The following is a 24,588-nucleotide window of genomic DNA, read 5'->3' as shown; positions in this document are numbered from 1 at the left end:
ATTCACTGTCGGTCCTTGCTTGGCTCCTCTCCATGCTGCCTGTGAACATTTGGTCATTTTTATTCAAATCAAAGGGAGACGTTTTTGTTATTGAATATGTTATTCAAAAACGAGCAGCAACAGATTCCATTTCTTACCATGGTATTCCTGCAGGCCTGGCATTCTACACATATTTTCTTAATGAGGAAATATATCTAACCACTGCATAAGGAAACTTTAGATTTTCAGCTTTGACTTTTAGCTACAGCTCCCTTGCATGTGACCTTACAAAATCTCTTAAATCTCCAAGAGCCCATTTCTCATTTTCCTCTGTGCTTCCCTGGAGCTGATCCAGTGGTTTTTAAGGGAGCTCTGAGCTTGGACAAGCTCTGAGGGGGGCACAGGGCAAGGCAAGAAATGGGCCCAGTGCTCCCTGCTTACCGTCCTGGAAAATAGGTATGATACTGTCAGGCTCACCGGGGTCCCATTGCAATTAATGTTTGGAAAATGTTTTGAAATCCCAGAGTTAAAAAGGCAATGTCAATGCCAATTATTTAAGTATCTTATTTCTAAAATACTATTCAGATTATTTTAAGCCATTTTTTTTTTCTCCTCCGTACATGCGATACAAAGGCAGTGAAACTACCTGGAAGCAGAAAATGATGGGGTGGTTTTATGGTCTTCTAAAAATGGCCTCAGCAGAATATCTCTGTGACCTGGAGCATGTAGCTAAATGCAGAATGGGTCCTCAAATCATCCCATCACTTAAATACCAAGGAAATGAGTCTAAGTGCAGGGTGCTTTGCTGTGTTGATTCTGACTATAGTTTTAGCAGTTTTCAGAAGGTGATGATGCTTTGCTTGGCTTTGTGTTTCTGACAGATTTGAGGAGGGGAGCCACACAAACAGTGGAGAATGAAAGATGGAATAAAAAACTCATGTTAGATTTTGTGGTGCAAAAAGAGTATTAAAGCCAAAGACCTTACAGAAGATTGTATAAAACATGAATGTTTTGAACTTTGATAATTTTACACTCTACATATCCAACATTTTTGCTGTATGGATATTTCTCAGTCCAACACTGAGATTAAGGATAGAATCCTAAATGTTTCTTAAACAATGTTTAAAAATTGGCATTATTAAAAATTTTTGAGTTCATATATAAGATAGCAGTTTTGAAATAGGGAAACCAAGTTGAGAACAACTGTTTCTAAAGATGGCTGCATTAATTTGGAACAACAGCTTTTTAAAACTACAAAGGCTTGCTACTTGATACAAATTATAACACCCAATCTATCATAGGAAAAAAGGAGTGAATACTCAGTCCTGGGTACATGGTAAAAAAAAGTGTCTTTGGAAATATGTCTTTTAATACTTTACTAGGAAAAGTTCAAGTGAAACTGTGTCTTTTATGTGTTCTTGCAATTTATGTTTTTTGTGTTTTGGGTTTTTTTTTTTTTTTTTTTTTGCCTTTTTGGCAGTTTATTTAATATTTGAAAATACTTTTTGTATCAATTAGCAAATTAGCAGTTTATCTGGGTGGAAAAGCCCCATCTGAGTTACTGAGTTACAAAGTGAATTGTTCTGCAGCTGCAAAATCAAGTGCCTCAGCTGAGTTAATGCTTTTCATGTCTTTTGCATGTGTCAGCATTAGTGGAGGCAAGCTTCTATGAAGCTTTGCATGTGAAGATGATGCTGAGCACACCAGATTCAATTCTGTTAAATGCTTTTTGCTTTTTCCCCCCATCTCCCTTTTTTTTTTTTTTTTTGGAATAAGGCACAAAAGGAGACTTCAAATCAGGCTGAACTTCAAGCAAAAGTTAATGCTATTCTCTTTTGGGTTCAACCACCCACTTTGCTTAAGGTCACTAGTTGAGGCTAATGCAGCTCAGAGGGGCTGCAGTAAACTTGGCATCTCCTTGATTAGGCTCCCTGCTGATCCAATACACATACTAGCTCACTTGCCAAGTCAAATAACACATTTAGTGAATTGGAAATAAGATTTAAGTGGGCCAGCACAATGCGGCTTGCCCTCTCATCTTTTTACCGAATCCCTCTCTTTGTACGCAAGGCTGTGAAAACTGCTCTTGTTAGAGGGCTTAATCTTCATTTTTTTCCTGTAGATTATTTGGAAACAGGTCAATTGAATGTTGGAGCTGCTAACTCCTCCCACTACAAAAAGAACCCGCTTGTGGCATACTGATTGCATCATTTAAATGAAAGGCTCTTATTATTAAAGAGCAAATACTATCGTATAAGGGTCTGTTAGAATTAATAAAAAGAAATCCTGATATTAAATGCATGCCTTTTAACAATGTGTTTATTTCTTTGTCTTACAGACTCTTGTCTAAAGCTTGCTTTGCATTAATTGCTGATTAGTAATAGAGGGGGACGATCTCACATCAGTAGATATTCATCTCCCCTGGCTGTTCTGCTGCAGTTAATTCTTAAATACAGTAGGTTCTAACAGGGTGACATTTCTATAGTGCCTTTCATAAGAGCAATCTAAAGCATGTCACATAATGTTTGACTTTGAACTATTCAGGTTCTTAGTGACACAAATCTCAGGGTAAATTTATGCCTTTGTGGTTTGTTTCTTTAAAAAAAAAATGAGTCATTGTATTTGTTATAGTTTGAAATTTTTTTTTTTTTGTTGTTTTTTTTTTTTTTTGACATGGTTCTTGGTAATGATTTTTTTTTTTTTTTATTCTTCCAATTTTATTTTATTTTTAAACTTTACATAATTGCATTAGTTTTGCCAAATATCAAAATGAATCCGCCACAGGTATACATGTGTTCCCCATCCCGAACCCTCCTCCCTCCTCCCTCCCCATACCATCCCTCTGGGCCGTCCCAGTGCACCAGCCCCAAGCATCCAGCATCATGCATCGAACCTGGACTGGCAACTCGTTTCCTACATGATATTTTACATGTTTCACTGCCATTCTCCCACATCTTCCCACCCTCTCCCTCTCCCACAGAGTCCATAGTTTGAAATTTATCATAGATTCACCATAGATTATCAAGCTATCCATGCTTTAATAATCTGTAACTGTCCTTATCTCTGTGTTAGATGTGCTGGGTTACGATGTGTGTGGACTTTTTATGATCTACTTATCTCTTCTGGTCATATAGATTTATGTGTACCTCTTTTTTGACTAAATCTGAAATCAGAGCTTGCATTCTGAAGAAATAAAAGATGTCTATTTAAAATCTAACTACTATTCTCTGACATCTGAAAGTTAGAGAAAAATGATCATAATGCCCTCCAAAACAGACATTCAAGTTGCTTCTTTTCAAAGTAAAACTTTAAATGTGTGAAATTTAAGATGTACTATGAGATGAAATTAAGTATCCCCAGAATGATTTGGGGGGCTATGATAAATAGACAATCGATTTCAAGGAACACTTTTTATAATCAAACATTTAAATACGTACAATTGTTTCTGAGTGGAAAGGATTTATTAACCCAAAGTAGCTAGTTTTTCTATGAGATATGAAATAGATGACATAGTTTATACTGTTTGATCATCACAATTCACTTCTAAAATACCAGATCTCTCTACTGCATAACTTCACAATTTGTAAAACAGTATTAGTAGTAATAAAGAACTAATCAATTTAGTATTCTAATCTGGACTTTTGCTTTTCTATTCATTGTTTCATGGCACTTTGTTTTAGGGAACTATATAAATATGAGGTCATTGCTCTGTCACCTCATCCACTATATTTTGCTTTTCTTTTGTTTAGACACCAATAATGTTAAACTCATCTTTAATGGAAAAAGCAGGAAAAACATGAGGATTATCAACTTTAAAGCTGTTGATGAAATTGGAAATAATTATGAAAAATGAGATCTTCGTAGCCTGGGTTGTTTTTTTTTTTTTTCATATATTTGTAAGCACTATATTGTTTTTTTAATAACAGCTGCAGATAGATGGCACCTCACCTCTAGGTAAGATTTGACTGCAGTGAAGGCGTTTTCACCTCACTACATTTGTCAGTAGAGAAAACAAAATTGGCTTATTGATGCTTCACTGGTCAGAAGATATATTTCTCTTAGATGATTTTCCTTATTTTTTTTTTTTTTGTAACAACTTACAACAACTTTGGGATGCTACGATGTCAAGGACAAATAAGAATAGTTGATAGTTTTTAAGTATCTTTCACTACTCTTTGTATTTCAAAAAAAACATCTTCTGTTGATGTTCACATGTTCAAAAGGTAGGTAATAATTTAAACTTGTACATTAAGAATGGCTGGGAGGGAGATTTATGAATGGAAAGTTAAAAATAAGAGCCCGAAAATACTATGCTTTGGATAGAATGGACAGTTACTATTCTAGCTATTTCTTTCTCACTAACAAATACATGCCAAACTGCTGCTGCTAAGTCACTTCAGTCGTGTCTGACTCTGTGCAACCCCATAGACGGCAGCCCACCAGGCTCCGCCGTCCCTGGGATTCTCCAGGCAAGAACACTGGAGTGGGTTGCCATTTCCTTCTCCAATGCATGTTTAATTCTTAGTATCAAACAAAACAATTTTTACTAATGATATTTGACATTTTTTTCTTTCAGTTTCTTATGTCATTTAAGATAATTATCTTAAATATATAATATCCCAGTAAACTATTAGGATAAAATTATTTTTTTTTACATTTTTATTTACATTTGCTGCCATTTCTGATAAGCAACTAATGGCAAACTTGCCTCCCTTTTTTAACTTATAAACAGTACAATATTTAACCTAAATTTAATTCTCACAGTCTTTTCTTTCCCTATTCCCAAAGAATTAGCTATAGGTTGGAAAGGAGTATTTCAGTTTGGTGTGTCTGTGTAATTTTTCTTTCTCCCCAGGGGCAAAGTGGGAAATCATATTTCTTAATTTACATTGTGTGTTATGGTGCACACAGGAATGACTTCAGGAGACTGTATGTGACCTACATCTCTCTAAAAGGAGCAAGGCCCAGGAAGGGTAAATTCTTTCTTAAATGACTATGAGTGACTAGTAGCCGAAGACTCAGGACCTAGAATTACAACCTTTCAATAGCAAATTCACAGGAGAATTTTGGAATTGCCTGCTACTATCCCCCTCCTTAACCAGTTATTATAGAAGTCTAACTAGAAGCGTTAGTCGCTCAGTCGTGTCTGACTCTTATGATCCCATGGACTGTAGCCCACCAGGCTCCTCTGCCCATGGAATTCTCCAGGCAAGAATACTGGAGTGGGTTGCCATTTACTACTCCAGGGGATTTTCCAGACCCAGGGATCGAAGCTGGATCTCCTACATTGCAGGCAGGTGTTTTACCATGTGAATATACACATAGTAGGAAATCACTAGAGAGAGTACTTTATCTCTAAAGTCTATACAGGTAACCAATAAAAATTATATATCCCCACTACCATCAATACTGTTATTAATGATATCAAAAGATGTTATTAAAAATAAGTATCGACTGGAGCCTATTATACAGAGTAAAGTAAGCCAGAAAGAAAAACACCAATACAGTATACTAACGCATATATATGAAGTTTAGAAAGATGGTAACAATAATCCTGCGTACGAGACAGCAAAAGAGACACTGATGTATAGAGCAGTCTTATGTACTCTGTGGGAGAGGGAGAGGGTGGGAAGATTTGGGAGAATGGCATTGAAACATGTATAATATCATGTATGAAACGAGTTGCCAGTCCAGGTTTGATGCACGATACTGGATGCTTGGGGCTGGTGCACTGGGATGACCCAGAGGGATGGTATGGGGAGGGAGGAGGGTGGAGGGTTCAGGATGGGGAACACATGTATACCTGTGGCAGATTCATTTTGATATTTGGCAAAACTAATACAATTTTGTAAAGTTTAAAAATAAAATAAAATTAAAAAAAAATAAAAATAAGTATCGAACAGCAAGTTTAATAATTCCTCATTCTAGATATGATAATATAATTCATTTAATTTGCATTAAAATAAAAAGTGATAAATGGTGAGATTCTTATGCCTATAATAACTCCTAAATTACAACTAGAAATTACAAGCAGTATGTTTACAATGAAATGCTTTTTTCCAGCTTTATAACTATGAAAGTTTTCATAAAAGAGTTTTCCAAATTACTTCAGTGAATCTTTCTCTTCACCATTAAATTAGGAGTACAGCACATTTTATAGTTGATAAATATAAAATTCCTTTTCCAATTCCTTTATCATACCTCATAATTGCAAAATGGGCATTCTGGTATAAGAAAATTTTTATTTCATTGTAAATATTGTCTCTAATTTTTCCTGAAATACAGGAATAATAAACTTATAATCTAGAGAGTCTAGTGATCAAAAACCACATGTAAGATGTAGCTGTAGTATGTAAAAATTAAAGCTTGGATAAAATCATATTGTTCTAAACTTTCATATTTCATTTTACAAACATCTGTTAAACATCTGTTATGATCTCGATATTGTCTCCCCATAGTTTTTCCTACATTAAGGTCTTTAGGTAAGTAAGTCCAGAGCCAAAGATACTTGACTGCAATGACCATGTCTTATTAACTTTTTTTAATCTAGACTTTATCTATGGTAAGTGTCTAGCCTCTGCTGCTGCTACTGCTGCTAAGTTGCTTCAGTCGTGTCCGACTCTGTGTGACCCCAGAGACGGCAGCCCACCAGGCTCCCCCGTCCCTGGGATTCTCCAGGCAAGAACACTGGAGTGGGTTGCCATTTCCTTCTCCAATGCATGAAAGTGAAAAGTGAAAGTGAAGTCGCTCAGTCTGTCCTACTCTTTGCGACCCCATGGACTGCAGCCTACCAGGCTCCTCCATCCATGGGATTTTTCCAGGCAAGAGTACTGGGGTGGGGTGCCATCGCCTTCTCTGGTCTAGTCTCTAGTAGGTATTAAAAAAATATTTGTTCATTGAATAGACTAGAAATTCCCATATTGGGTACAGTTTGTTTTAAAGCTATTCCTAATTATTCATCTAGAAGAAAAGGCACAAATATATTTAAGTAGAAGCCTATGAATGAAAAAAGAGGGAGCCCAAATAATTAGGCTAAATTTTTAAAGTAACTTTTTGGGTTATATATTTGTTTATTTATACATATGTGTGTATATATATACACAAACACACACACTCACAACTTTCTTTCACTAATAACTATAAAAATAGGTTGATTTTCTTTTTTAACCAAAATTACTGCATTTCTCACTCATGGAGAACTCTGTTCAAAGACTTTTTCTCTGTAAAAAGGAACTCATTACTTCTCAAAACCCAGAGCTATAGTATACTTATCATTTGTGACAAATATCAAATAAAAATCATAACCCACACTTGAATAATAATCCATACAGCATTAGAAAATTTTGTCTAATTTCACAATAATACTTCTCAGGAGAATTTGGGGTATTCATTTATCAATTTTTCTATGAAATGGAATAACAAGAAATGTTACAGGCTTTAACACTAAATATCAGAAAGCTAATTGAGCCTGCTTCTTTTTGTATTCAATTCCACTTCTGAAATGAACTTTGACATTTAAAATGTACTAACTATTCAAATATCAGTTGGAAATACACATATTCCATCACTTCCAATATCCAGTTTTACTATCATCTGTTTTATGGAAAATCATATCAAAAATCTACACTGTGCTGATAGCTCTACTTTAATACAAACTACATACCACATTCATTTTTTGTCAAACAGCACAACTGGCTAGAACCTGGTAATATTTAAAATGAATATGTCTTAGATAGCAATAGAATTATAATTCTCTCTGTGAAAAAATGACCTTCTTTAGTTACTAATGGAAATGCTTTATGTCATAACACTTTACCCTATAAATGCACTTCTCTCTTCTCTCCCTATCTATTCCTACATGAGTAGTACACGTGTTATCAACAATGTGAACTCTTCTCAATTTACAACCCTGTAAAAATGTCCCTGCGTTTCTTATTATCTGAGCTGATGGACTAATTAGAAACAGTCAAGGTTATACCTAGGTGTGCTGATAAAAAATGCTTCTAATTGGCCCTGAGACTGAAGATAATTCAAGTACAAATCTTTTCCATTTGATTCATTCTTTTCTTTCTTAGAAAGGATTATGTTGATAGGATTCAGGTAATGGAATTGGTGGCTTAGGAGAAGCATTAAAACAAATTTTTCCAGCTTTCAACTAATGTGATTAAATTTTATGAAGTTTGTGTTTCTTCTTAAAATCTTATGGAGGTCAAGTGCTCATGTGATTCTCTTAGAGCAGGATTGAGAAGTTGGGTGAGTTGAAGAGGCGTTACTAATCTCTTAAAATGTGCTCATTAAAGTCCTAAAAAGATTCAAAATACTCATTTCCCCATATCACAATACCTAATAAATGAAAATACACAATTCTTTTCAGTTAAGTCTTTGTGACAGATCTTTGACTGACATACTTGCATATAATACCTCGAGAGGACACACATGCAGTGATTAACAGACAAAGAGTGATGTAAAAAAAACCAAAAACTTTCAACCTAAACTTTTTTTCTGGGTATTTACCAAGCCTATAAAAATTAAATGTATTACTTTCTCTTACTCCCAAGGAAACATAAGTGGCAGAGATTAAACCTATTTAATTCCACACCGACATTTAAAATTTGGCAAAAATATTAAGCAATTGAATTGTGCAATATTTCCATTTTTTGTGTGCAAGGAGCTTGAATTGCATGGTACCTTCATTCTCCTTGAAAGATGAAAAAACAATGTATTAGGTTATAACGGGAACATTTTAAGATTTAGTATCCAGAAATTAAATGTATCATGAAACGATAGGTGGAGTTTAATGTACACCCTATCAGTGTGGGTCAGTGACCTGGAACATTTTGAGGATTAGTATGAATAGAAAGCATTCCCTTCTATTTTCTCTTTATATAGGAATCTATTTTAGTATCTCTTTCAGTAGGTCAAAGGCTCTTTCCAGTGATTCTAAGTAGACAAGAATTTCATAACTCAAGTCATATTAATGAAGAATAACACAGGAAGCTCTAATACATGCAGGCTATATTTGCATATAAACATTTATGTATAAGGCTATCTAAAATTACACATAACAATGTATACTCTTTTTTCCAAATTTTTTAAGACGAAGAAGTAGCCTAGAGCTGGATATATTAGTAAAATGCTTAACTGTGTCATACACTGTAGATAAATCTGAAGTCAGTATAAATATATTTCACAAAATATATTTAAGTATTGGCAGCATTTATAGGAACACTTGGTTTTCTGATTCATATTACACATACTTTGTATATGATCACTAGAATTTTTATTAAACCAATCATTCCTGGAGCTTGATAATTACCTTTGAGTAAAGGAAGGTACATGTCTCAGTGGAATATCTCTCTTGCCTTAGAGAAAATATTAATTGGAGTCAATTTTCGATTAGATCAAAAATGTTGTGAAACTGCCTCATCAGCAAATCCCTTCTCCCTAAAATGGAGAATGTTCTAGTAGGTTGCCATATGACAACCTCAGCAGAGGGCCAGCTATCTCAGTACAGTACCAGCCTGCAAAGTTGGTAAACAGCTTTATATTTGACATGAAGAGTAAAATAAGAACTTTAACTATATAAAGTTGTCATTTGTCAGTTCTTTAAATGCCAAAAATGAAATAAATCTGATTCTATTAACATTCAGAAAATATATACATATATACATGTGTGTGAGTATATGCATATATATCTACATATGTGTGTAGATATGTGTATATTTAAATATATAAGATCTGATGTGTGCATATACCCAAACATAAGCCTTTTTCCCACATACACATATATATATGTATGTCCCTATAACTTGATTTACTCATTATGCTAGCTTTTCACAGCCTCATAAGGTACAAGTAGGAAGGTGGGCTACCTTTATATCTTTTCAAGTTATCTTAGACGGACAAATTTAATCCTTTTGCCTAAGTGATGTATTACCTAGCTAACAGTGATAGCCATGGGATTCATAGGAAGAGAAAATAAAAGTTACTATTTAATATTTTTAAGCCAAATAAACTACCTAAATGTTTAACAATATTAGGGAGACTGGTGAGCCCAACTGTTAACTAACAATATAGATCGTGTTGTATGCAATAAGCAAACTCCTTGTTTTATCAAATACAATGTTTGTTTAAAGTCATGCTTTGACTCCATGAGTCTTCCTCAATATTTACGTAACTTAGAGTTAAAGCCTATCACTGTCAAGGGAGGCATGTTTCTCATTGCCACTGTCTTTAATGGGCACTGTAGAGCTGATGGACTGGAAGATTGCCCAACCTGCTGTAATTGACATAACTGACTATTTGACCACCCCTGTGCTTGCTTTAGATCCCATATTAGTCTTATGCTTTTTGCTTCACAAAGCTGTATAACAGCTGCTGTTCAAAAGAACATATGCTAAGGACATGGTAACTAAATTCAGCCCTAACCAAAAACTTCAGGAATTCTTTGAGAAAAATATGCCAAATGACAGTTCTAATCCTTGATCACCTCTGGAATCCTCAGTGTCACATGGATCAAAGAGTTCAGGGCATGGATGTTTAGTTAAACTTCGTTATTCACTTCCTGTAGCAGAACATTTGTGTGTTACCAATGCTGTTGGTTCTAAAAGAAAAGAACCTTTAAATGGAGGTTTTTCACCATCATATAAAATCGTTTTCACTACCATATAAAATAAACAAAGCTCAAATCACTTTCTGGGACATGTAGTTTGCATTTGTCTTTCTCATTTTGATAGTTCATCATGAAAGTTCTTTTTTTGGTGTTCTTACACTTTAGTAACAACATTGCTGCTGCTGCTGCTAAGTCGCTTCAGTCGTGTCCGACTCTGTGCGACCCCATAGACGGCAGCCAACCAGGCTCCCTTGTCCCTGGGATTCTCCAGGCAAGAACACTGGAGTGGGTTGCTATTTCCTTCTCCAATGCATCAAAGTGAAATAGCTCAGTTGTGTCCGACTCTTTGCAGCCTACCAGGCTCCTCCACCCATGGGATTTTCCAGGCAAGAGTACTAGGGTGGGGTGCCATTGCCCTCTCCGAGTAACAACATTAAGTATCATTTAACTTTAGGAAAAATTATAGCTATAAATAGGAAAGTGGAAAGCTATTGAATGACCCATTATTTCTAAATAAATAAAGCTAAGAAAAATATATTAATAAAACTAGATCGGGAAGGCATTTACCACCAATTACTGACTTTAGACATATAGACATACACACACCCTGTAGGGAATGGTCAACAAGAAATGATGGGAATTTGCATTCTTCTTAAATTATGCTTCTGGGCACTAATTTTATCATTCACAGTATATGTTGTCTTTTGCACACACAAATCTTGGCTTTGACATCGTAAGAGTTAGGTTGAAAGTAAAAAATAAAAGGGGGAGTGGGAGATACAAACGACGGGATGAGAGGCAGGCTACAGGGATATACTGGACACATTGGGGAACATAGCCAATGTTTTATAAGAACTGTAAATAGAGTGTAACCTTTAAGAGCATAAAAGTCTGAAAAAAAAAAAAAAGAACAAAAAGCATTATGTTTTCTATTCTAAACTGTTTGAATAATTTCCTCACTAATTACATGTAACTTTTGTTTGCAAAACCTGTCCCTATTGATCCAATGACTTCCTCATCTCATTGACTGCAAAGTACCTTTTCATATCTTCACGATTTCCTTATATCAAAGTACCTTTCACGATTTCCTATATCCCCAAATAATGTGCCAGTAGGTTAATGGACAGCTATTACTTTTTGAAGCTGATATCTAAGAGTAATTTTCTGATGATGATTTTTTGCCTTATTTTGCATTTATAAATACAGAAATCCTATCAATGACATTTTCCCTTGCTCTGTGGGACAAAAGTTTGGAAACTTGATGGAATGTCCATTCTTCAAACAAATGCTGAGATAAAAATTATAATGAATATAACCTTGATACAATTGACATAAAAATTGTCCTCATATGGGATTCCTCCCAGGTGTTTTTTTTTTTTTTAGAAAATTTAGATATCTTTCCAAGTTTTAAATGTTCAAGGTTATCAGTTGAAAAATAGGGGAAAATGGGAACAGATTATCATCTTTCTGTGATAATTAAGGCTTAAATATCAATGCAGAGGTGTTATTGGTCTGAAGGAATCCACTGACATTAAGTAGAAAGCAAGACACTGACACTCAGGGACACATGAGTAAGGTGGCTATTTTCTGAACCAAAAGAATATCACACAGGTCAGAAGTAGCCATGACCTAAATGTCCTGTTTTCCATGTAATTATTGTTAGTTATGTGTTTGTTGCTGGCTTAGTGTGCTGTTTATAAAGAGTCATTATTTAAAATAAATACTAATAACTGTACATACATATATATTCATATATATATTTATACACACACACACACATATATGTATATGAGTTAAGTACAGTTGCTGAGTGTCCAACTCTTTGCAACCCCATGAAATGCAGCACACCAGGCCTCCCTATCCATCACCAACTCCTGAAGTTTACTCAAACTCATGTTCATTGAGTTGGTGATGCCATCCAACTCATCCTGTCGTCCCCTATCCTCCTGCCTTCAATCTTTCCCAGCATCATGGTCTTTTCAAATGAGTCAGTTCTTCATATCAGGGGGCCAAAGAATTGGAGTTTCAGCTTCAGCATCAGTCTTTTCAAAGAATATTCAGGACTGATTTCCTTTAGGATGGACTGGTTGGATCTCCTTGCAGTCCAAGGGACTCTCAAGAGTCTTCTCCAACACCACAGTTCAAAAGCATCAATTCTTCAGCACTCGGCTTTCTTTATAGTCCAACTCTCACATCCGTACATGACTACTGGAAAAACCATAGCCTTGACTAGATGGACCTTTGTTGGCGAAGTAATGTCTCTGCTTTTTAATACGCTCTCTAGGTTGGTCATAATGTTTCTTTCAAGGAGTAAGCGTCTTTTATTTTCATGGCTGCAATTACCATCTGCAGTGATTTTGGAGCCCAAAAAATAGTCTCTCACTGTTTCCACATTTATTTCCCATGATGTGATGGGGCCAGATGCCATGATCTTAGTTTTCTGAATGTTGAGTTTTAAGTCAACATTTTCACTCTCTTCTTCCACCTTCATCAAGAGATTCTTTAGTTCCTCTTCACTTTCTGACATCAGGGTGGTGTCATCTGCATATCTGAGGTTATTGATATTTCTCCTGGCAATCTTGATTCCAGCTTGTGCTTCATCCAGCCAGCATTTCTCATGATGTACCCTGCATATAAGTTAAATAAGCAGGGTGACAATATACATGCTTGACATACTCATTTCCCTATTCAGAATCAGTCTGTTGTTCCATGTCCAGTTCTAACTGTTTCTTCCTCACCTACACACAGATTTATTAAGAGGCAGGTCAGGTGGTGTGGTATTCCCATCTCTTGAAGAATTTTCCACAGTTTACTGTGATCCACACAAAGTCTTGGAATAGTCAATAAAACAGAAGTAGATGTTTTTCTGGAACTCTTCTGCTTTAATGATGATCCAGCAGATGTTGGTAATTTGATCTCTGGTTCCTCTGCCTTTCCCACTTGAACATCTGGAAGTTCACGGTTCATGTACTGTTCAAGCCCAGCTTGGATAATTTTGAGCATTATTTTATTAGTGTGTGAGATGAGTGCAATTGTGTGGTAGTTTGAGCATTCTTTGGCATTGCCTTTCTTTGAGATTGGAATGAAAACTCTCCTTTTCCAGTCCTATGGCCACTGCTGAGTTTTCCAAACTTGCTGGCATATTGAGTGCGGCACTTTCACAGCATCATCTTCCAGGATTTGAAATAGCTCAACTGAAATTCCATCACCTCCACTAGCTTTGTTCATAGTGATGCTTTCTAAGGCCCATTTGACTTCACATTCCAGGATGTCTGGCTCTAGGTGAGTGATCACACCATCGTGATTCTCTGGGTCGTGAAGATCTTTTTTGTACAGTTCTTCTGTGTATTCTTGCCACCTCTTCTTAATACCTTCTGCTTCTCTTAAGTCCACACCATTTCTGTCCTTTATTGGGCCCATCTTTGCATGAAATGTTCCCTTGCTGTCTCTAATTTTCTTGAAGAGATCTTTAGTCTTTTCCATTCTATTGTTTTCCTCTATTTCTTTGCATTGATCACTGAGGAAGACTTTCTTATCTCTCCTTGCTATTCTTTGGAACTCTCCATTCAAATGGGTATATCTTTCCTTTTATCCTTTGCCTTTCTCTTCTCTTCACAGCTATTTGTAAGGCCTCCTCAGACAGCCATTTTGCTTTTTTGCATTTCTTTTTCTTGGGGATGGTCTTGACTCCCGACTCCTGTACAATGTCACGAACCTCCATCCATAGTTCTTCAGGCACTCTGTCTATCAGATCTAATTCCTTGAATCTATTTCTCACTTTCACTGTATAATTGTAAGGGATTTGATTTAGGTTATACCACAATGATCTAGTGGTATTCCCTATATTCTTCAATTTAAGTCTGAATTTAGCAATAAGGAGTTCATGATCTGAGCCACAGTCAGCTCCCTGTCTTGTTTTGCTGCCTGTATAGAACTTCTCATCTTTGGCTGCAAAGAATATAATCAATCTGATTTGGGTTTTGGCCATCTGGTGATGTCCATGTGTAGAGTCTTCTCTTGCGTTGTTGCAAGAGGGTGTTTGCTATGACCAGTGCATTCTCTTGGCAAAACTCTATTTGCCTTTGCCGTGCTTCATTCTGTACTCCAAGGCCAAGTTTGCCTGTTACTCCAGGTATTTCTTGACTTCCTACTTTTGCATTCCAGTCCCGTATAATGGAAAGGACATCTATTTTGGGTGTTAGTTCTAGAAGGTCTAGTAGGTCTTCATAGAACCATTCAACTTCAGCTTCTTCAGCATTACTAGTCAGGGCATAGACTTGGATTACTGTGATATTGAACAGTTTGCCTTGGAAATGAACAGAGATCATTCTGTCCTTTTAGAGATTGCATCTAAGTACTGCATTTCCAGACTCTCTTATTGATTATGATAGATACTTCATTTCTTCTAAGGGATTCTTGCTCACAGTAGTACATATAATGGTCATTTGAGTTAAATTCACCCATTCCAGTCCATTTTAGTTCGCTGATTCCTAAAATGTTGACATTCACTCTTGCCATCTCCTATTTGGCCAGTTCCAATTTGCCTTGATTCATCGACCTAACATTCCAGTTCCTATGCAATATTGTTCTTTACAGCATCAGACTTTGCTTCTATCACCAGTCACATCCACAACTGGATGTTGTTTTTGCTTTGGCTCTGTCTCTTCATTCTTTCAGGAGTTATTTCTTCACTAATCTGCAGTAGCATATCGGGCACCTAGCAACCTGGGGAGTTTATTGTTCAGTGTCCTATCTTTTTGCCTTTTCATACTGTTCATGGGGTTCTCAAGGCAAGAATACTGAAGTGACTTGCCATTCCCATCTCCAGTGGACCACATTCTGTCAGAACTCTCCACCATGACCCATCTCTCTTGGGTGGCCGTACATGGCTTGACTCATAGTTTCACTGAGTTAGAGAAACTGTGGTCCTTGTGATCAGATTAGTTAGTTCTCTGTGATTGTGGTTTTCATTCTGTCTGAGGGGAAACTGGGTCTTTTTCTGATGGGTGAGGCCATGCTCATTAAATCTTTAATCCAATTTTCTGTTGATGGGTGGAGCTGTGTTCCCTCCCTGTTATTTACCTGGGGGCCAAACTATGGTGGGGACTTCCCTGGTGGCTCAGATGGTAAAAGCATCCGCCTACAACGTGGGAGACCCAAGTTCAATCCCTGGGATGGGAAGATGCCCTGGAGAAGGAAAGGGCAGCCCACTCTAGTGTTCTTGCCTGGAAAATCCCATGGACAGAGGAGCCTGGCAGGCTGAAGTCCATGGGGTCACAAAGAATTGGACATGACTGAGCAACTTCACTTTCACTTTCAAACTATGGTGGAGGTAATGAAGATAATGGGACCTCCTTCAAAAGATCCTGTGCATGCACTGCTACACTCAGTGCCCCTGATCCTGCAGCAAGCCACCACCAACCCACGCTTTTCCCAGAGACTCCTGTACACTCAAGGGCAAGTATGGGTCAGTCTCTTGTGGGGTCACTGCTCCTTTCTCCTGGGTCCTGGTGCACCCAAGGTTCTGTTTGTGCCCTCCAAGAGTCTATTTCCCTAGACCTGTATAAGGATCTAGCAGCTCTATAGTGGGGTTAATGGCGACCTCCTCCATGAGGGCTTATGCCATACCTAGGTCTGCTGCATCCAAAGCCCCTGTCCCTGTGGCAGGCCACTGCTGACCCGTACCTCCACAGGAGACACTCAAACACAGTTCTGTCTCGGTCTCTGTGGGGTAAAACCAAAACTAAAATAGCAGAAAAAAGTATTTCATCATTAAAAAGTAAATATTGTCAAAATGACTATACTATCCATGGCAATCTGCATATTCAATGTAATCCTTATCAAATTACAAATGGCATTTTTCACAGAAGTAGAACAAAAGTTTGTTAAATTTATACAGGAAAAAAAAAGACCCCAGATAGCCAAGACAATACTGAGAAAGAAAAATGAAGCTGGAGGAATCAATCCTCCTGACTTCAGACTATGTTAGAGAGCAACAGTAATTAAAACAATATGATACTGGTATAGAAACAGACATGAGATCAATGGAACAGGATAGAAAGCCTACAAATAAATGAACATACCCATGGCCAATCAATCTATGGTAAAGGAGGCAAGAATATAAAATGAAGAAAAGATAGTTTTCTCAGTAAGTGGTGCTGAAAAAACTAGAAGTTACATGTAAAAATGAAATTGGTGCATTCTTTAACACCACACACAAAATAAAATCAAAACAGATCAAAGACCTAAATGTAAGGCTGGACGCTATAAAACTCTTAGGGGAAAACATAGAATACTCTTTGACATAAATCATAGCAATATCTTTTTGGATCCACCTCTGAGATTAATGAAAACAAAAATGAAATAAACAAATGGGACCTAATTTAACTTAAAAGCTTTTACCAGCAAAGGAAACCATAAACAAAAAGAAAAAAAAAACAAAACAAAACCCACAGAGTGGGAGAAAATCTTTGCAAACAATGTGACTGACAAGTGATTAATCTCCAAAATATGCAAAGAGCTCATAAGCTCAAAAAAAAAAAAAAAAAAAGAGAGAGAGAGAGAGACAAAATACACAGAAGATCTAAGTAGATATTTTTCCAAAGACAACATACAGAGGGCCAAAAAGCACATGAAAATGTGCTCAACATCACTACTTATCAGAGAAATACAAATCAAAACAGCAGTGAGGTATCCTCACACCAATCAAAAGGGCCATCATCAAAATGTCTACAAACAAGAAATGTTTGAGAAGGTGTGAGAAAAAGAGAGCCCTCTTACTGTGTTGATGGCAGTGTAAATTGGTAAAGCCACTATGTAGAACAGTATGGACATTTCTCAAAATTTTAAAAAAAGAACTTCCATTAAAATCCAGCAATTCTACCTCTAGGCATATTTCTGGTGAAAACCATAATTGGAAAAGATATATGTACCCAATGTTCATAGCAGCACTATTCATGGTAGCCAAAATATGGAAACAACCTAAACGTCCATTCAAAGAGGAAAGCAGGACCCAAGGATTGTGGTATATACACACAATGGAACTCTACTCAACCATCAAAAAGAACGAAACAATGCCATTTGAAGGAACATGAATGGACCTAGAGATCATCATACTGAGTAAGGCAGAAAGAAGAAGATAAATATCATTTGATATCTCTCATGTGCAGAATCTGATTTTTAAAAGATACAAGTGAACTTATTTACAAAACAGAAACAAATTCACAGGTCCCAAAAACAAACTTATGGTTACCAAGGAAGAAATTTTGAGGGGAAAGATAAATTAGGAGCTTGAGTTTAACATATATACACTACTATATATAAGATAATCAGCAAGGACCTACTGCATAGCACAGGGAACACTATTCAATATTCTGTAATAATCTCCGTGGGAAAAAATCTGAAAAAGAATGAACGTGTGTGTGTGTGTGTGTGTGTATATATATAACTGAAACTTTGCGATAAACTTGAAACCAACACAACACCAACTGTAAAACAACTGTACTCCAATAAAATTAAATAAATAAATGAGCTTATATGAAGCAACATAACCTGAAAGCCCAAGTTGGAAATGCTTTGGAAAGCACTTGTAACTACTCAACCAATGTCCATAGAAATGAAAAGTTCTCTACATCCTGAAAATTTATCATGGAATAACATTTAATATTTTTAGATAAGGAAACCGGAGATTTGTATGTTTTAAAAGTATTTTTAAGAATGATAACTTGAGAGTATTAAGCACTGGAATTATTATTTTCAACATTATCAGTCAGTTCACTTACTCAGTTGTATCTGACTCTGTGACTCCATGGACTGCAGCAGGCTTGGCTTCCCTGTCCATCACCAACTCCCAGAACTTGCTCAGACTCAGGTCCAGAGAGTCAGTGATGCCATCCAAACATCTCATCCTCTGTCATCTCCTCCTGCCTTCAATCTTTCCCAGCATGAGGGTCTTTTCTAATGAGTCAGTTGTTTGCATCATGTGGCCAAAGTATTGGAGCTTCAGCTTCAGTCCTTCCAATGAATATTCAGGGTTGATTCCCTTTAGGATTGAGTGGTTTGATCTCCTTGCAGTCCAAGGAACTCTCAAGAATCTTCTCCAACACCTCAGTTCAAAAGCATAAATTCTTTGGTGCTCAGCTTTCTTTATGGTCCAAATTTCACATCCATACATGACTACTGGAAAAGTCATAGCTTTGACTAGATGGACCTTTGTTGGCAAAGTAATGTCTCTGCTTTTTAATATGCTGTCTAGGTTGGTCATAGCTTTTCTTCCAAGGAGCAAGCATCTTTCAATTTCATGGCAATGTTTTAAATTATTTGAATTTGTCATGCATTTTACATTATTTCCTTCCTTTAACATTATATATTAATTATCTATGGCAAATATTTTACATTTCATTGAAATACCTAATCTTGTTACAATGTTGGGTGAATAATACATTAGCATTTATTATTTTTTCCTTTTATAGAATTACTTCTGAAACATAGTATAACCCTAGTACATAAAAATTTTGGTATGATTTTGTTCAATCATTAAACTTAAAAACATGTAGATACTTTGTTATGACAAAGAATAATTTATGAATTCAGCCTTCCCCAATAATTCTTAGGAACTCCAATTTTTCCGAAATCCTGAAGATTAGTATCCATTGGAAATCAGAAACACTAGCCTCGGATGAGTTCCAGAGCTTGTTCGTGACCTTGTCATGTTCTTTATGGTAAAACATGACTCAAAATTGTTGCTAGTCAAACAAGGCCAGAGGCCGTGCACAATGATCATAGTTCTACTTACTTAGAAATTTTTGAGTGACTATTTTAGAGTTTAAATTGGCTTTAAGACAATTTTCATCAGTTGTCTTTGCAAAGGACTCTCTTATTTATTCTAATTGTGTATTTCTTTATCATTGATATACTGTTTGATGTGACTTGACAGAATATTTCAACCTAATGTTAGCAATGAGTATATGTATCCATGATATTGTTTTCAAGTTAGCAGATAATCTAATGTTGTAATTCAAAGTTGGGTTATACTTATGTAAATGTATATTAAGTTCATATAATTATTCATACATGCTTGAAATCCACTTCGCATAGAAGAAAAATTATATTAGGGGTATGGCTGTGAGAGTTGGATCATAAAGAAGGCTGAGTGCCAAAGAACTGATGTTTTTGAGCTGTGGTGGTGGAGAAGGCTCAAGAGTCCCTTGGACTGCAAGGAGATCAAACTGGTCAATCCTAGTGGAAATCAACCCTGAATATTCATTGGAAGGACTGATGCTGAAGCTCCAATACTTTGGCCATCTGATGCAAAGAGCTGACTTATTGGGAAAGACCCTGATGCTGGGAAAGATGGAGGGCAGGGGAAAAGAGGATGATAGATGTTAAGATGGTCAGACGGCATCATTGTCTCAATGCATGTGGGTTTGAGCAAACTCTGGGAGATAGTGAAGGAGAGAAAAGCCTGGTGTGCTGCAGTCCTTGAGGTCACAAAAGTAGGACACAACTGAGTGACTGAACAACAAAATATTCCTAAGGGTTTCCAGCTCCTTTGCTTTGAGAAACTGACTGCAAAAAAAAAAAAAAAAAAAAAATGCATATTCCACTAAATAGTAGTGATACACTGTCAGGAAGCATTTAACAAGAGGCTTCCTGTGTGCTGTTTTGGATCTGTCAGGAATTCTCTGTTCCTTATTAATTCCTGAATATTCAAGAATTAAGAGGAGAGGCAAGCCTCTTCCCAGGGGGCTGAGGAATCCAGGCATTTCCTTTGTTAGTTTTTCTATACAGTGATAAGTACCCTCTTCCTTTTTATGAACCATATGGTAAAAGTGATTATTTACAACCCTCTCTCTTTCATATGAATGACCTCATGTTTCCTTGATAACTTGTAAGTTTTGATTTTATCTCTGCTGAAAATAGCTATCTTGTAAGACCGTATAAATACCTACACAATGTTGAATAAAACACCTTTGCTCCATCAGAGCTTTGGTCCCCATGTCTTGCTCGCTCACTCTCTCTCTCCCTCTCTCTTTCAGGCTGATCCCCTGGAGCCCAGAGGCTCTCTGAGTTCACTTTCCTGCCCGGGCTTCTAAGACCCTCTCGAGAAGGTGCTCTGCACCTTCACCCCATCGAGAGGGTGCCTGAGGCCTCCGTGAACAGAGCAAGCCCCGTGCCAGGGGCTTTATTGGCTTTCTGCCAATAAAGAAAGCCTCTTTCTCTCTCCTTTACTTTCTTATTGGCTGACTCCAGACCACCAGGTTCTAGCCCATTAAAGGACCCCAACAATACACTGTTATCTTAGAAATTTTAAAGCTTCTCAAAAGTATATTTCAATCAAGCAGTGTAATGGAATAAGTATTTAACTTTGCTGGTAGACTATTTTATAAACTACTTATGGTTAAACAGTTCAAAACTACCTATCAAGTTATACTCACTTTATACTTCACAGAAAAAGATCTATGATCAAACTGCTTGCATCAGAAAATTTTAAATAATGTCTCTAGGACAATTTCAATAATGATTTAACAATTTTATGAGAGAAGTAATACTACTTAATGATTGAAAAAATTAAGAAAATTTTCTTGCCTTTTATTTCTTATATGTTCCCCTATAGCAAAACATGTCTTTGGGGTTCAATAAAATAATGGATATTAAAGTTCTTCAGGATTTGCAAATGTTACACTACAATAAAAATAATGGTGATGTTACTTGGTATTACTTTTTCAAGCCTGAATGTGTTCTTCTGGTGACAAGACTGGGATTCTTTGATATTACAACTTGAAATATTTGAGATCTCACTATTTCTGACTCAAAACACACCTGTAACCCCTCTCCCTTAAAAAAAAAAAGACAAAAAAACCCCCAAAGCTAGTTTTGCTGTTTTATTAAATTTTTTATTCTTGACCACTTCCTACAGATTAAATGGTTTATTCCAAAAGGTATAGATACTGTCTTTGGAAATGTACATTCTACAATGCATAGGATTGAGCATGGACAGAAAGTTCTATTCTGGATTCTATGACATTAAAGGGAATCTGTCACTTTATCTACAAGAGAGAAAAAATATCTGTCAAATATCACTGGACAAACATAGTGAAGGTAAAACGGTCTTAAGTAATTTTGCTTTCAGGGGATATCTCAAGTTTATTCTAAATCATCATTGGTATTTAAATCTAAGTAATTATTCAAAGTATATTTCTAAACAGAAAAAGCCTCAGTGAGCAGTTCGACTGTAAATATGGAACACATGCCTTACCAAACTATGTTTTTCAATGTCCTAGTTGGGATATTCCAGGTACCACAGGGTGAAAATCTGCAACAGATCTTACCACTATATGTGTAATACTGCTCACATCAATTCAGGACTAGTCTTAGACCAAATCACTGAGTACTGAGTCAGCTATGGCTCTTAATATCTCCAAATTATCCACCCCATACAGTTTTTTCCTCAGGTTTACCCTCGATGTGACAGGGTCTTTGTTTATCCTCCTCCCTGTTTACCTCATATCTGTAGATATATTTTGGGTGGCCTTATAGGTGCTTTTAGATTTTAATAGGGGTCAACTAGCAGATGGAAGAGAACGATTTACACACAAAAAAACATTTTCTCTAAACCAGGAGTTGGCAAACTATGGCCTGTCAGCCCAATTCAATTCACCACCTGTTTTCATAAAATTTTATTGAAATTCAGGCATGTCTTCTCATTTACACATTGTCTATGATTGCTGTAGAAACTGTATAACCCACAAAGCCTAAAATATTTCTTCTCTGGCCCTTTACAGAACAAGTTTGAAAGTGTTTTAACCAATATTCTTAAATGTAATCAGAATGAAGGGCTAAATAAAGGCAATTGATAGGTTCCAGGACAACAGAAAGGAAATGGCAACCCACTCCAGTGTTCTTGCCTGGAGAATCCCAGGGACAGCGGAGCCTGGTGGGCTGCCGTCTGTGGGGTCTCACAGAGTCGGACACAACTGAAGCGACGTAGTAGTAGTAGTAGGACAACAGAAATGAGATGGTTGGATGGCATCACTGACTCGATTGACATGAGTTTGAGCAAGCTCTGGGAGTTAGTGATGGACAGGGAAGCCTGGCATGCTGCAGTACATGGGGTTGCAAAGAGTCAGACATGACTGAGCAACTGAACTGAACTGACCCACATGGCATGATGCAGTAGACCTGGGGTTGTGTTCAAAAAGTTTTATTTCTAGTATGTCCCCAGGTGATGCTGATACTGTTGGTTTGAGGAACAAATTTGAGAACCTCTGTTCTAAAGTGTGGGGGTACATTCCTCTTTTTAAGCTGTTTAGATGTGCTATAATTTTAAAGAGCAGATGGATATTGGTGCATTTACCTTTTATTCAAACCTGGAAAAATAGCATTGTTAGGAAAAACAACTAAAAGTAATTTCCTCTCAGAAACTTGACATGTTACCTTTAAGAATTAACATGTTCTGTACTAAAATGCAGAGCATTTTTTTTAAACTGCATACTCAATCCACAATAAATACAATAGGATCCCTCATACACAATTTGAAAATTTGTAGTTTGATGACACATTTTGCCATTAAGCCCTTTGAGGTAAATATGTATCTGTTTTATGTATGGATAAGAAAAATTACAACTTACCATACTGGAGTTTAAGTGACTTCTCTATTTAATGGTGGGCTAAAGTCTAGATCTTATGACTTATAAAATAATTTAGTTGGAAGATAATTGCTTTACAATATTGTGTTGGTCTTTGCCATCCATCAACGTGAATCAGCCATAGGTATATATGTATCTTCTCCCTCCACTTCACATCCATCCCACCCCTCCAGGTTATCACATGGCATTGGATTTAAGCCCCCTGCATCATACGGCAAATTTCCACCAGCCATCTAACTCCACACATGGCAATGCACACGCTTCGGTGCTACCCTCTCAATTCCTCCCACCCTGGCCCTCGTGTCCACAAGACCACTCTCCACATCTGCGTCTCCACTGCTGCCCTGCCAATAGCTTCATCAGTACCATCTCTCTAGATTCCATATATATATGTGAATATATGGTATTTGTTTTTTCTCTTTGACTTACTTCAGTCTGTATAACAGGCTCTAGGTTCATCTACCTCATTAGTACTGACTCAAATGTGTTCTTTTACAAATGGCTAATAAATACATGAAAAGATGCTCAACATCTCTCATTATCAGAGAAATGCCAATCAAAACTACAATGAGGTATCACCCCACGTCAGTCAGAATGGCCATCATCAAAAAATTAAACAATAAATGCTGGAAAGGGTGTGGGCAAAAGGGAACCCTCTTATACTGTTGGTGGGAATGTAAACTGATGCAGCCACTACGGAGAACAGTATGGGAAATCCTTAAAAAACTTGGAATAGAACTACTATATGACCCAACAATCCCACCATTGGGCATATACCCTGAGAAAGCATTAACTGAAAGAGATGCATGTGCCCCAGTATTTGCAACACTATTTACAATAGCTAGGACATGGAAGCAACATAGATGTCCATTGACAGAAGAATGGATAAGAAAGCTGTGGTATATACACACACACAATGGAATATTAGTCAGCCATAAAATAGATCTTATGACTTTTAATCCATCACTCTTTTTCCACAAGATTGTTCTGTGTATCAAATCAAACTACCCACTTTTTTAAAAGACTTAAAAACAAAATTGTGCCACCGTTGTTAAAATTACTACATACAGTTAAACAGAGCTGGGCATTTGAATTTTCACTGCTAAGGATGCTTATATTTGAGTCTATAATAAACTACTACCCATGCAGAAAAAGAAGTCAAAATGTGAATTTGTGGTGACTGTGGTCAATGAAAATGTGGTTTCCTACATTATGATATACAGTTGGGACCAATAGTTTAGTAGGATGATAGAAGGATCCTTTTGCTGTATGTTAACCAAATGTCATTAGGCAAAGGCAATTGTGGAAGTAGTGGTAAGATACTCACCTTGGTTAATGATTTGGGGGAAA

The sequence above is a fragment of the Bos indicus x Bos taurus genome, chromosome 7 (genome assembly GCF_003369695.1).
Source record: "Bos indicus x Bos taurus breed Angus x Brahman F1 hybrid chromosome 7, Bos_hybrid_MaternalHap_v2.0, whole genome shotgun sequence".
NCBI lineage: Eukaryota > Metazoa > Chordata > Mammalia > Artiodactyla > Bovidae > Bos > Bos indicus x Bos taurus.
This window is presented reverse-complemented; position numbering follows the sequence as displayed.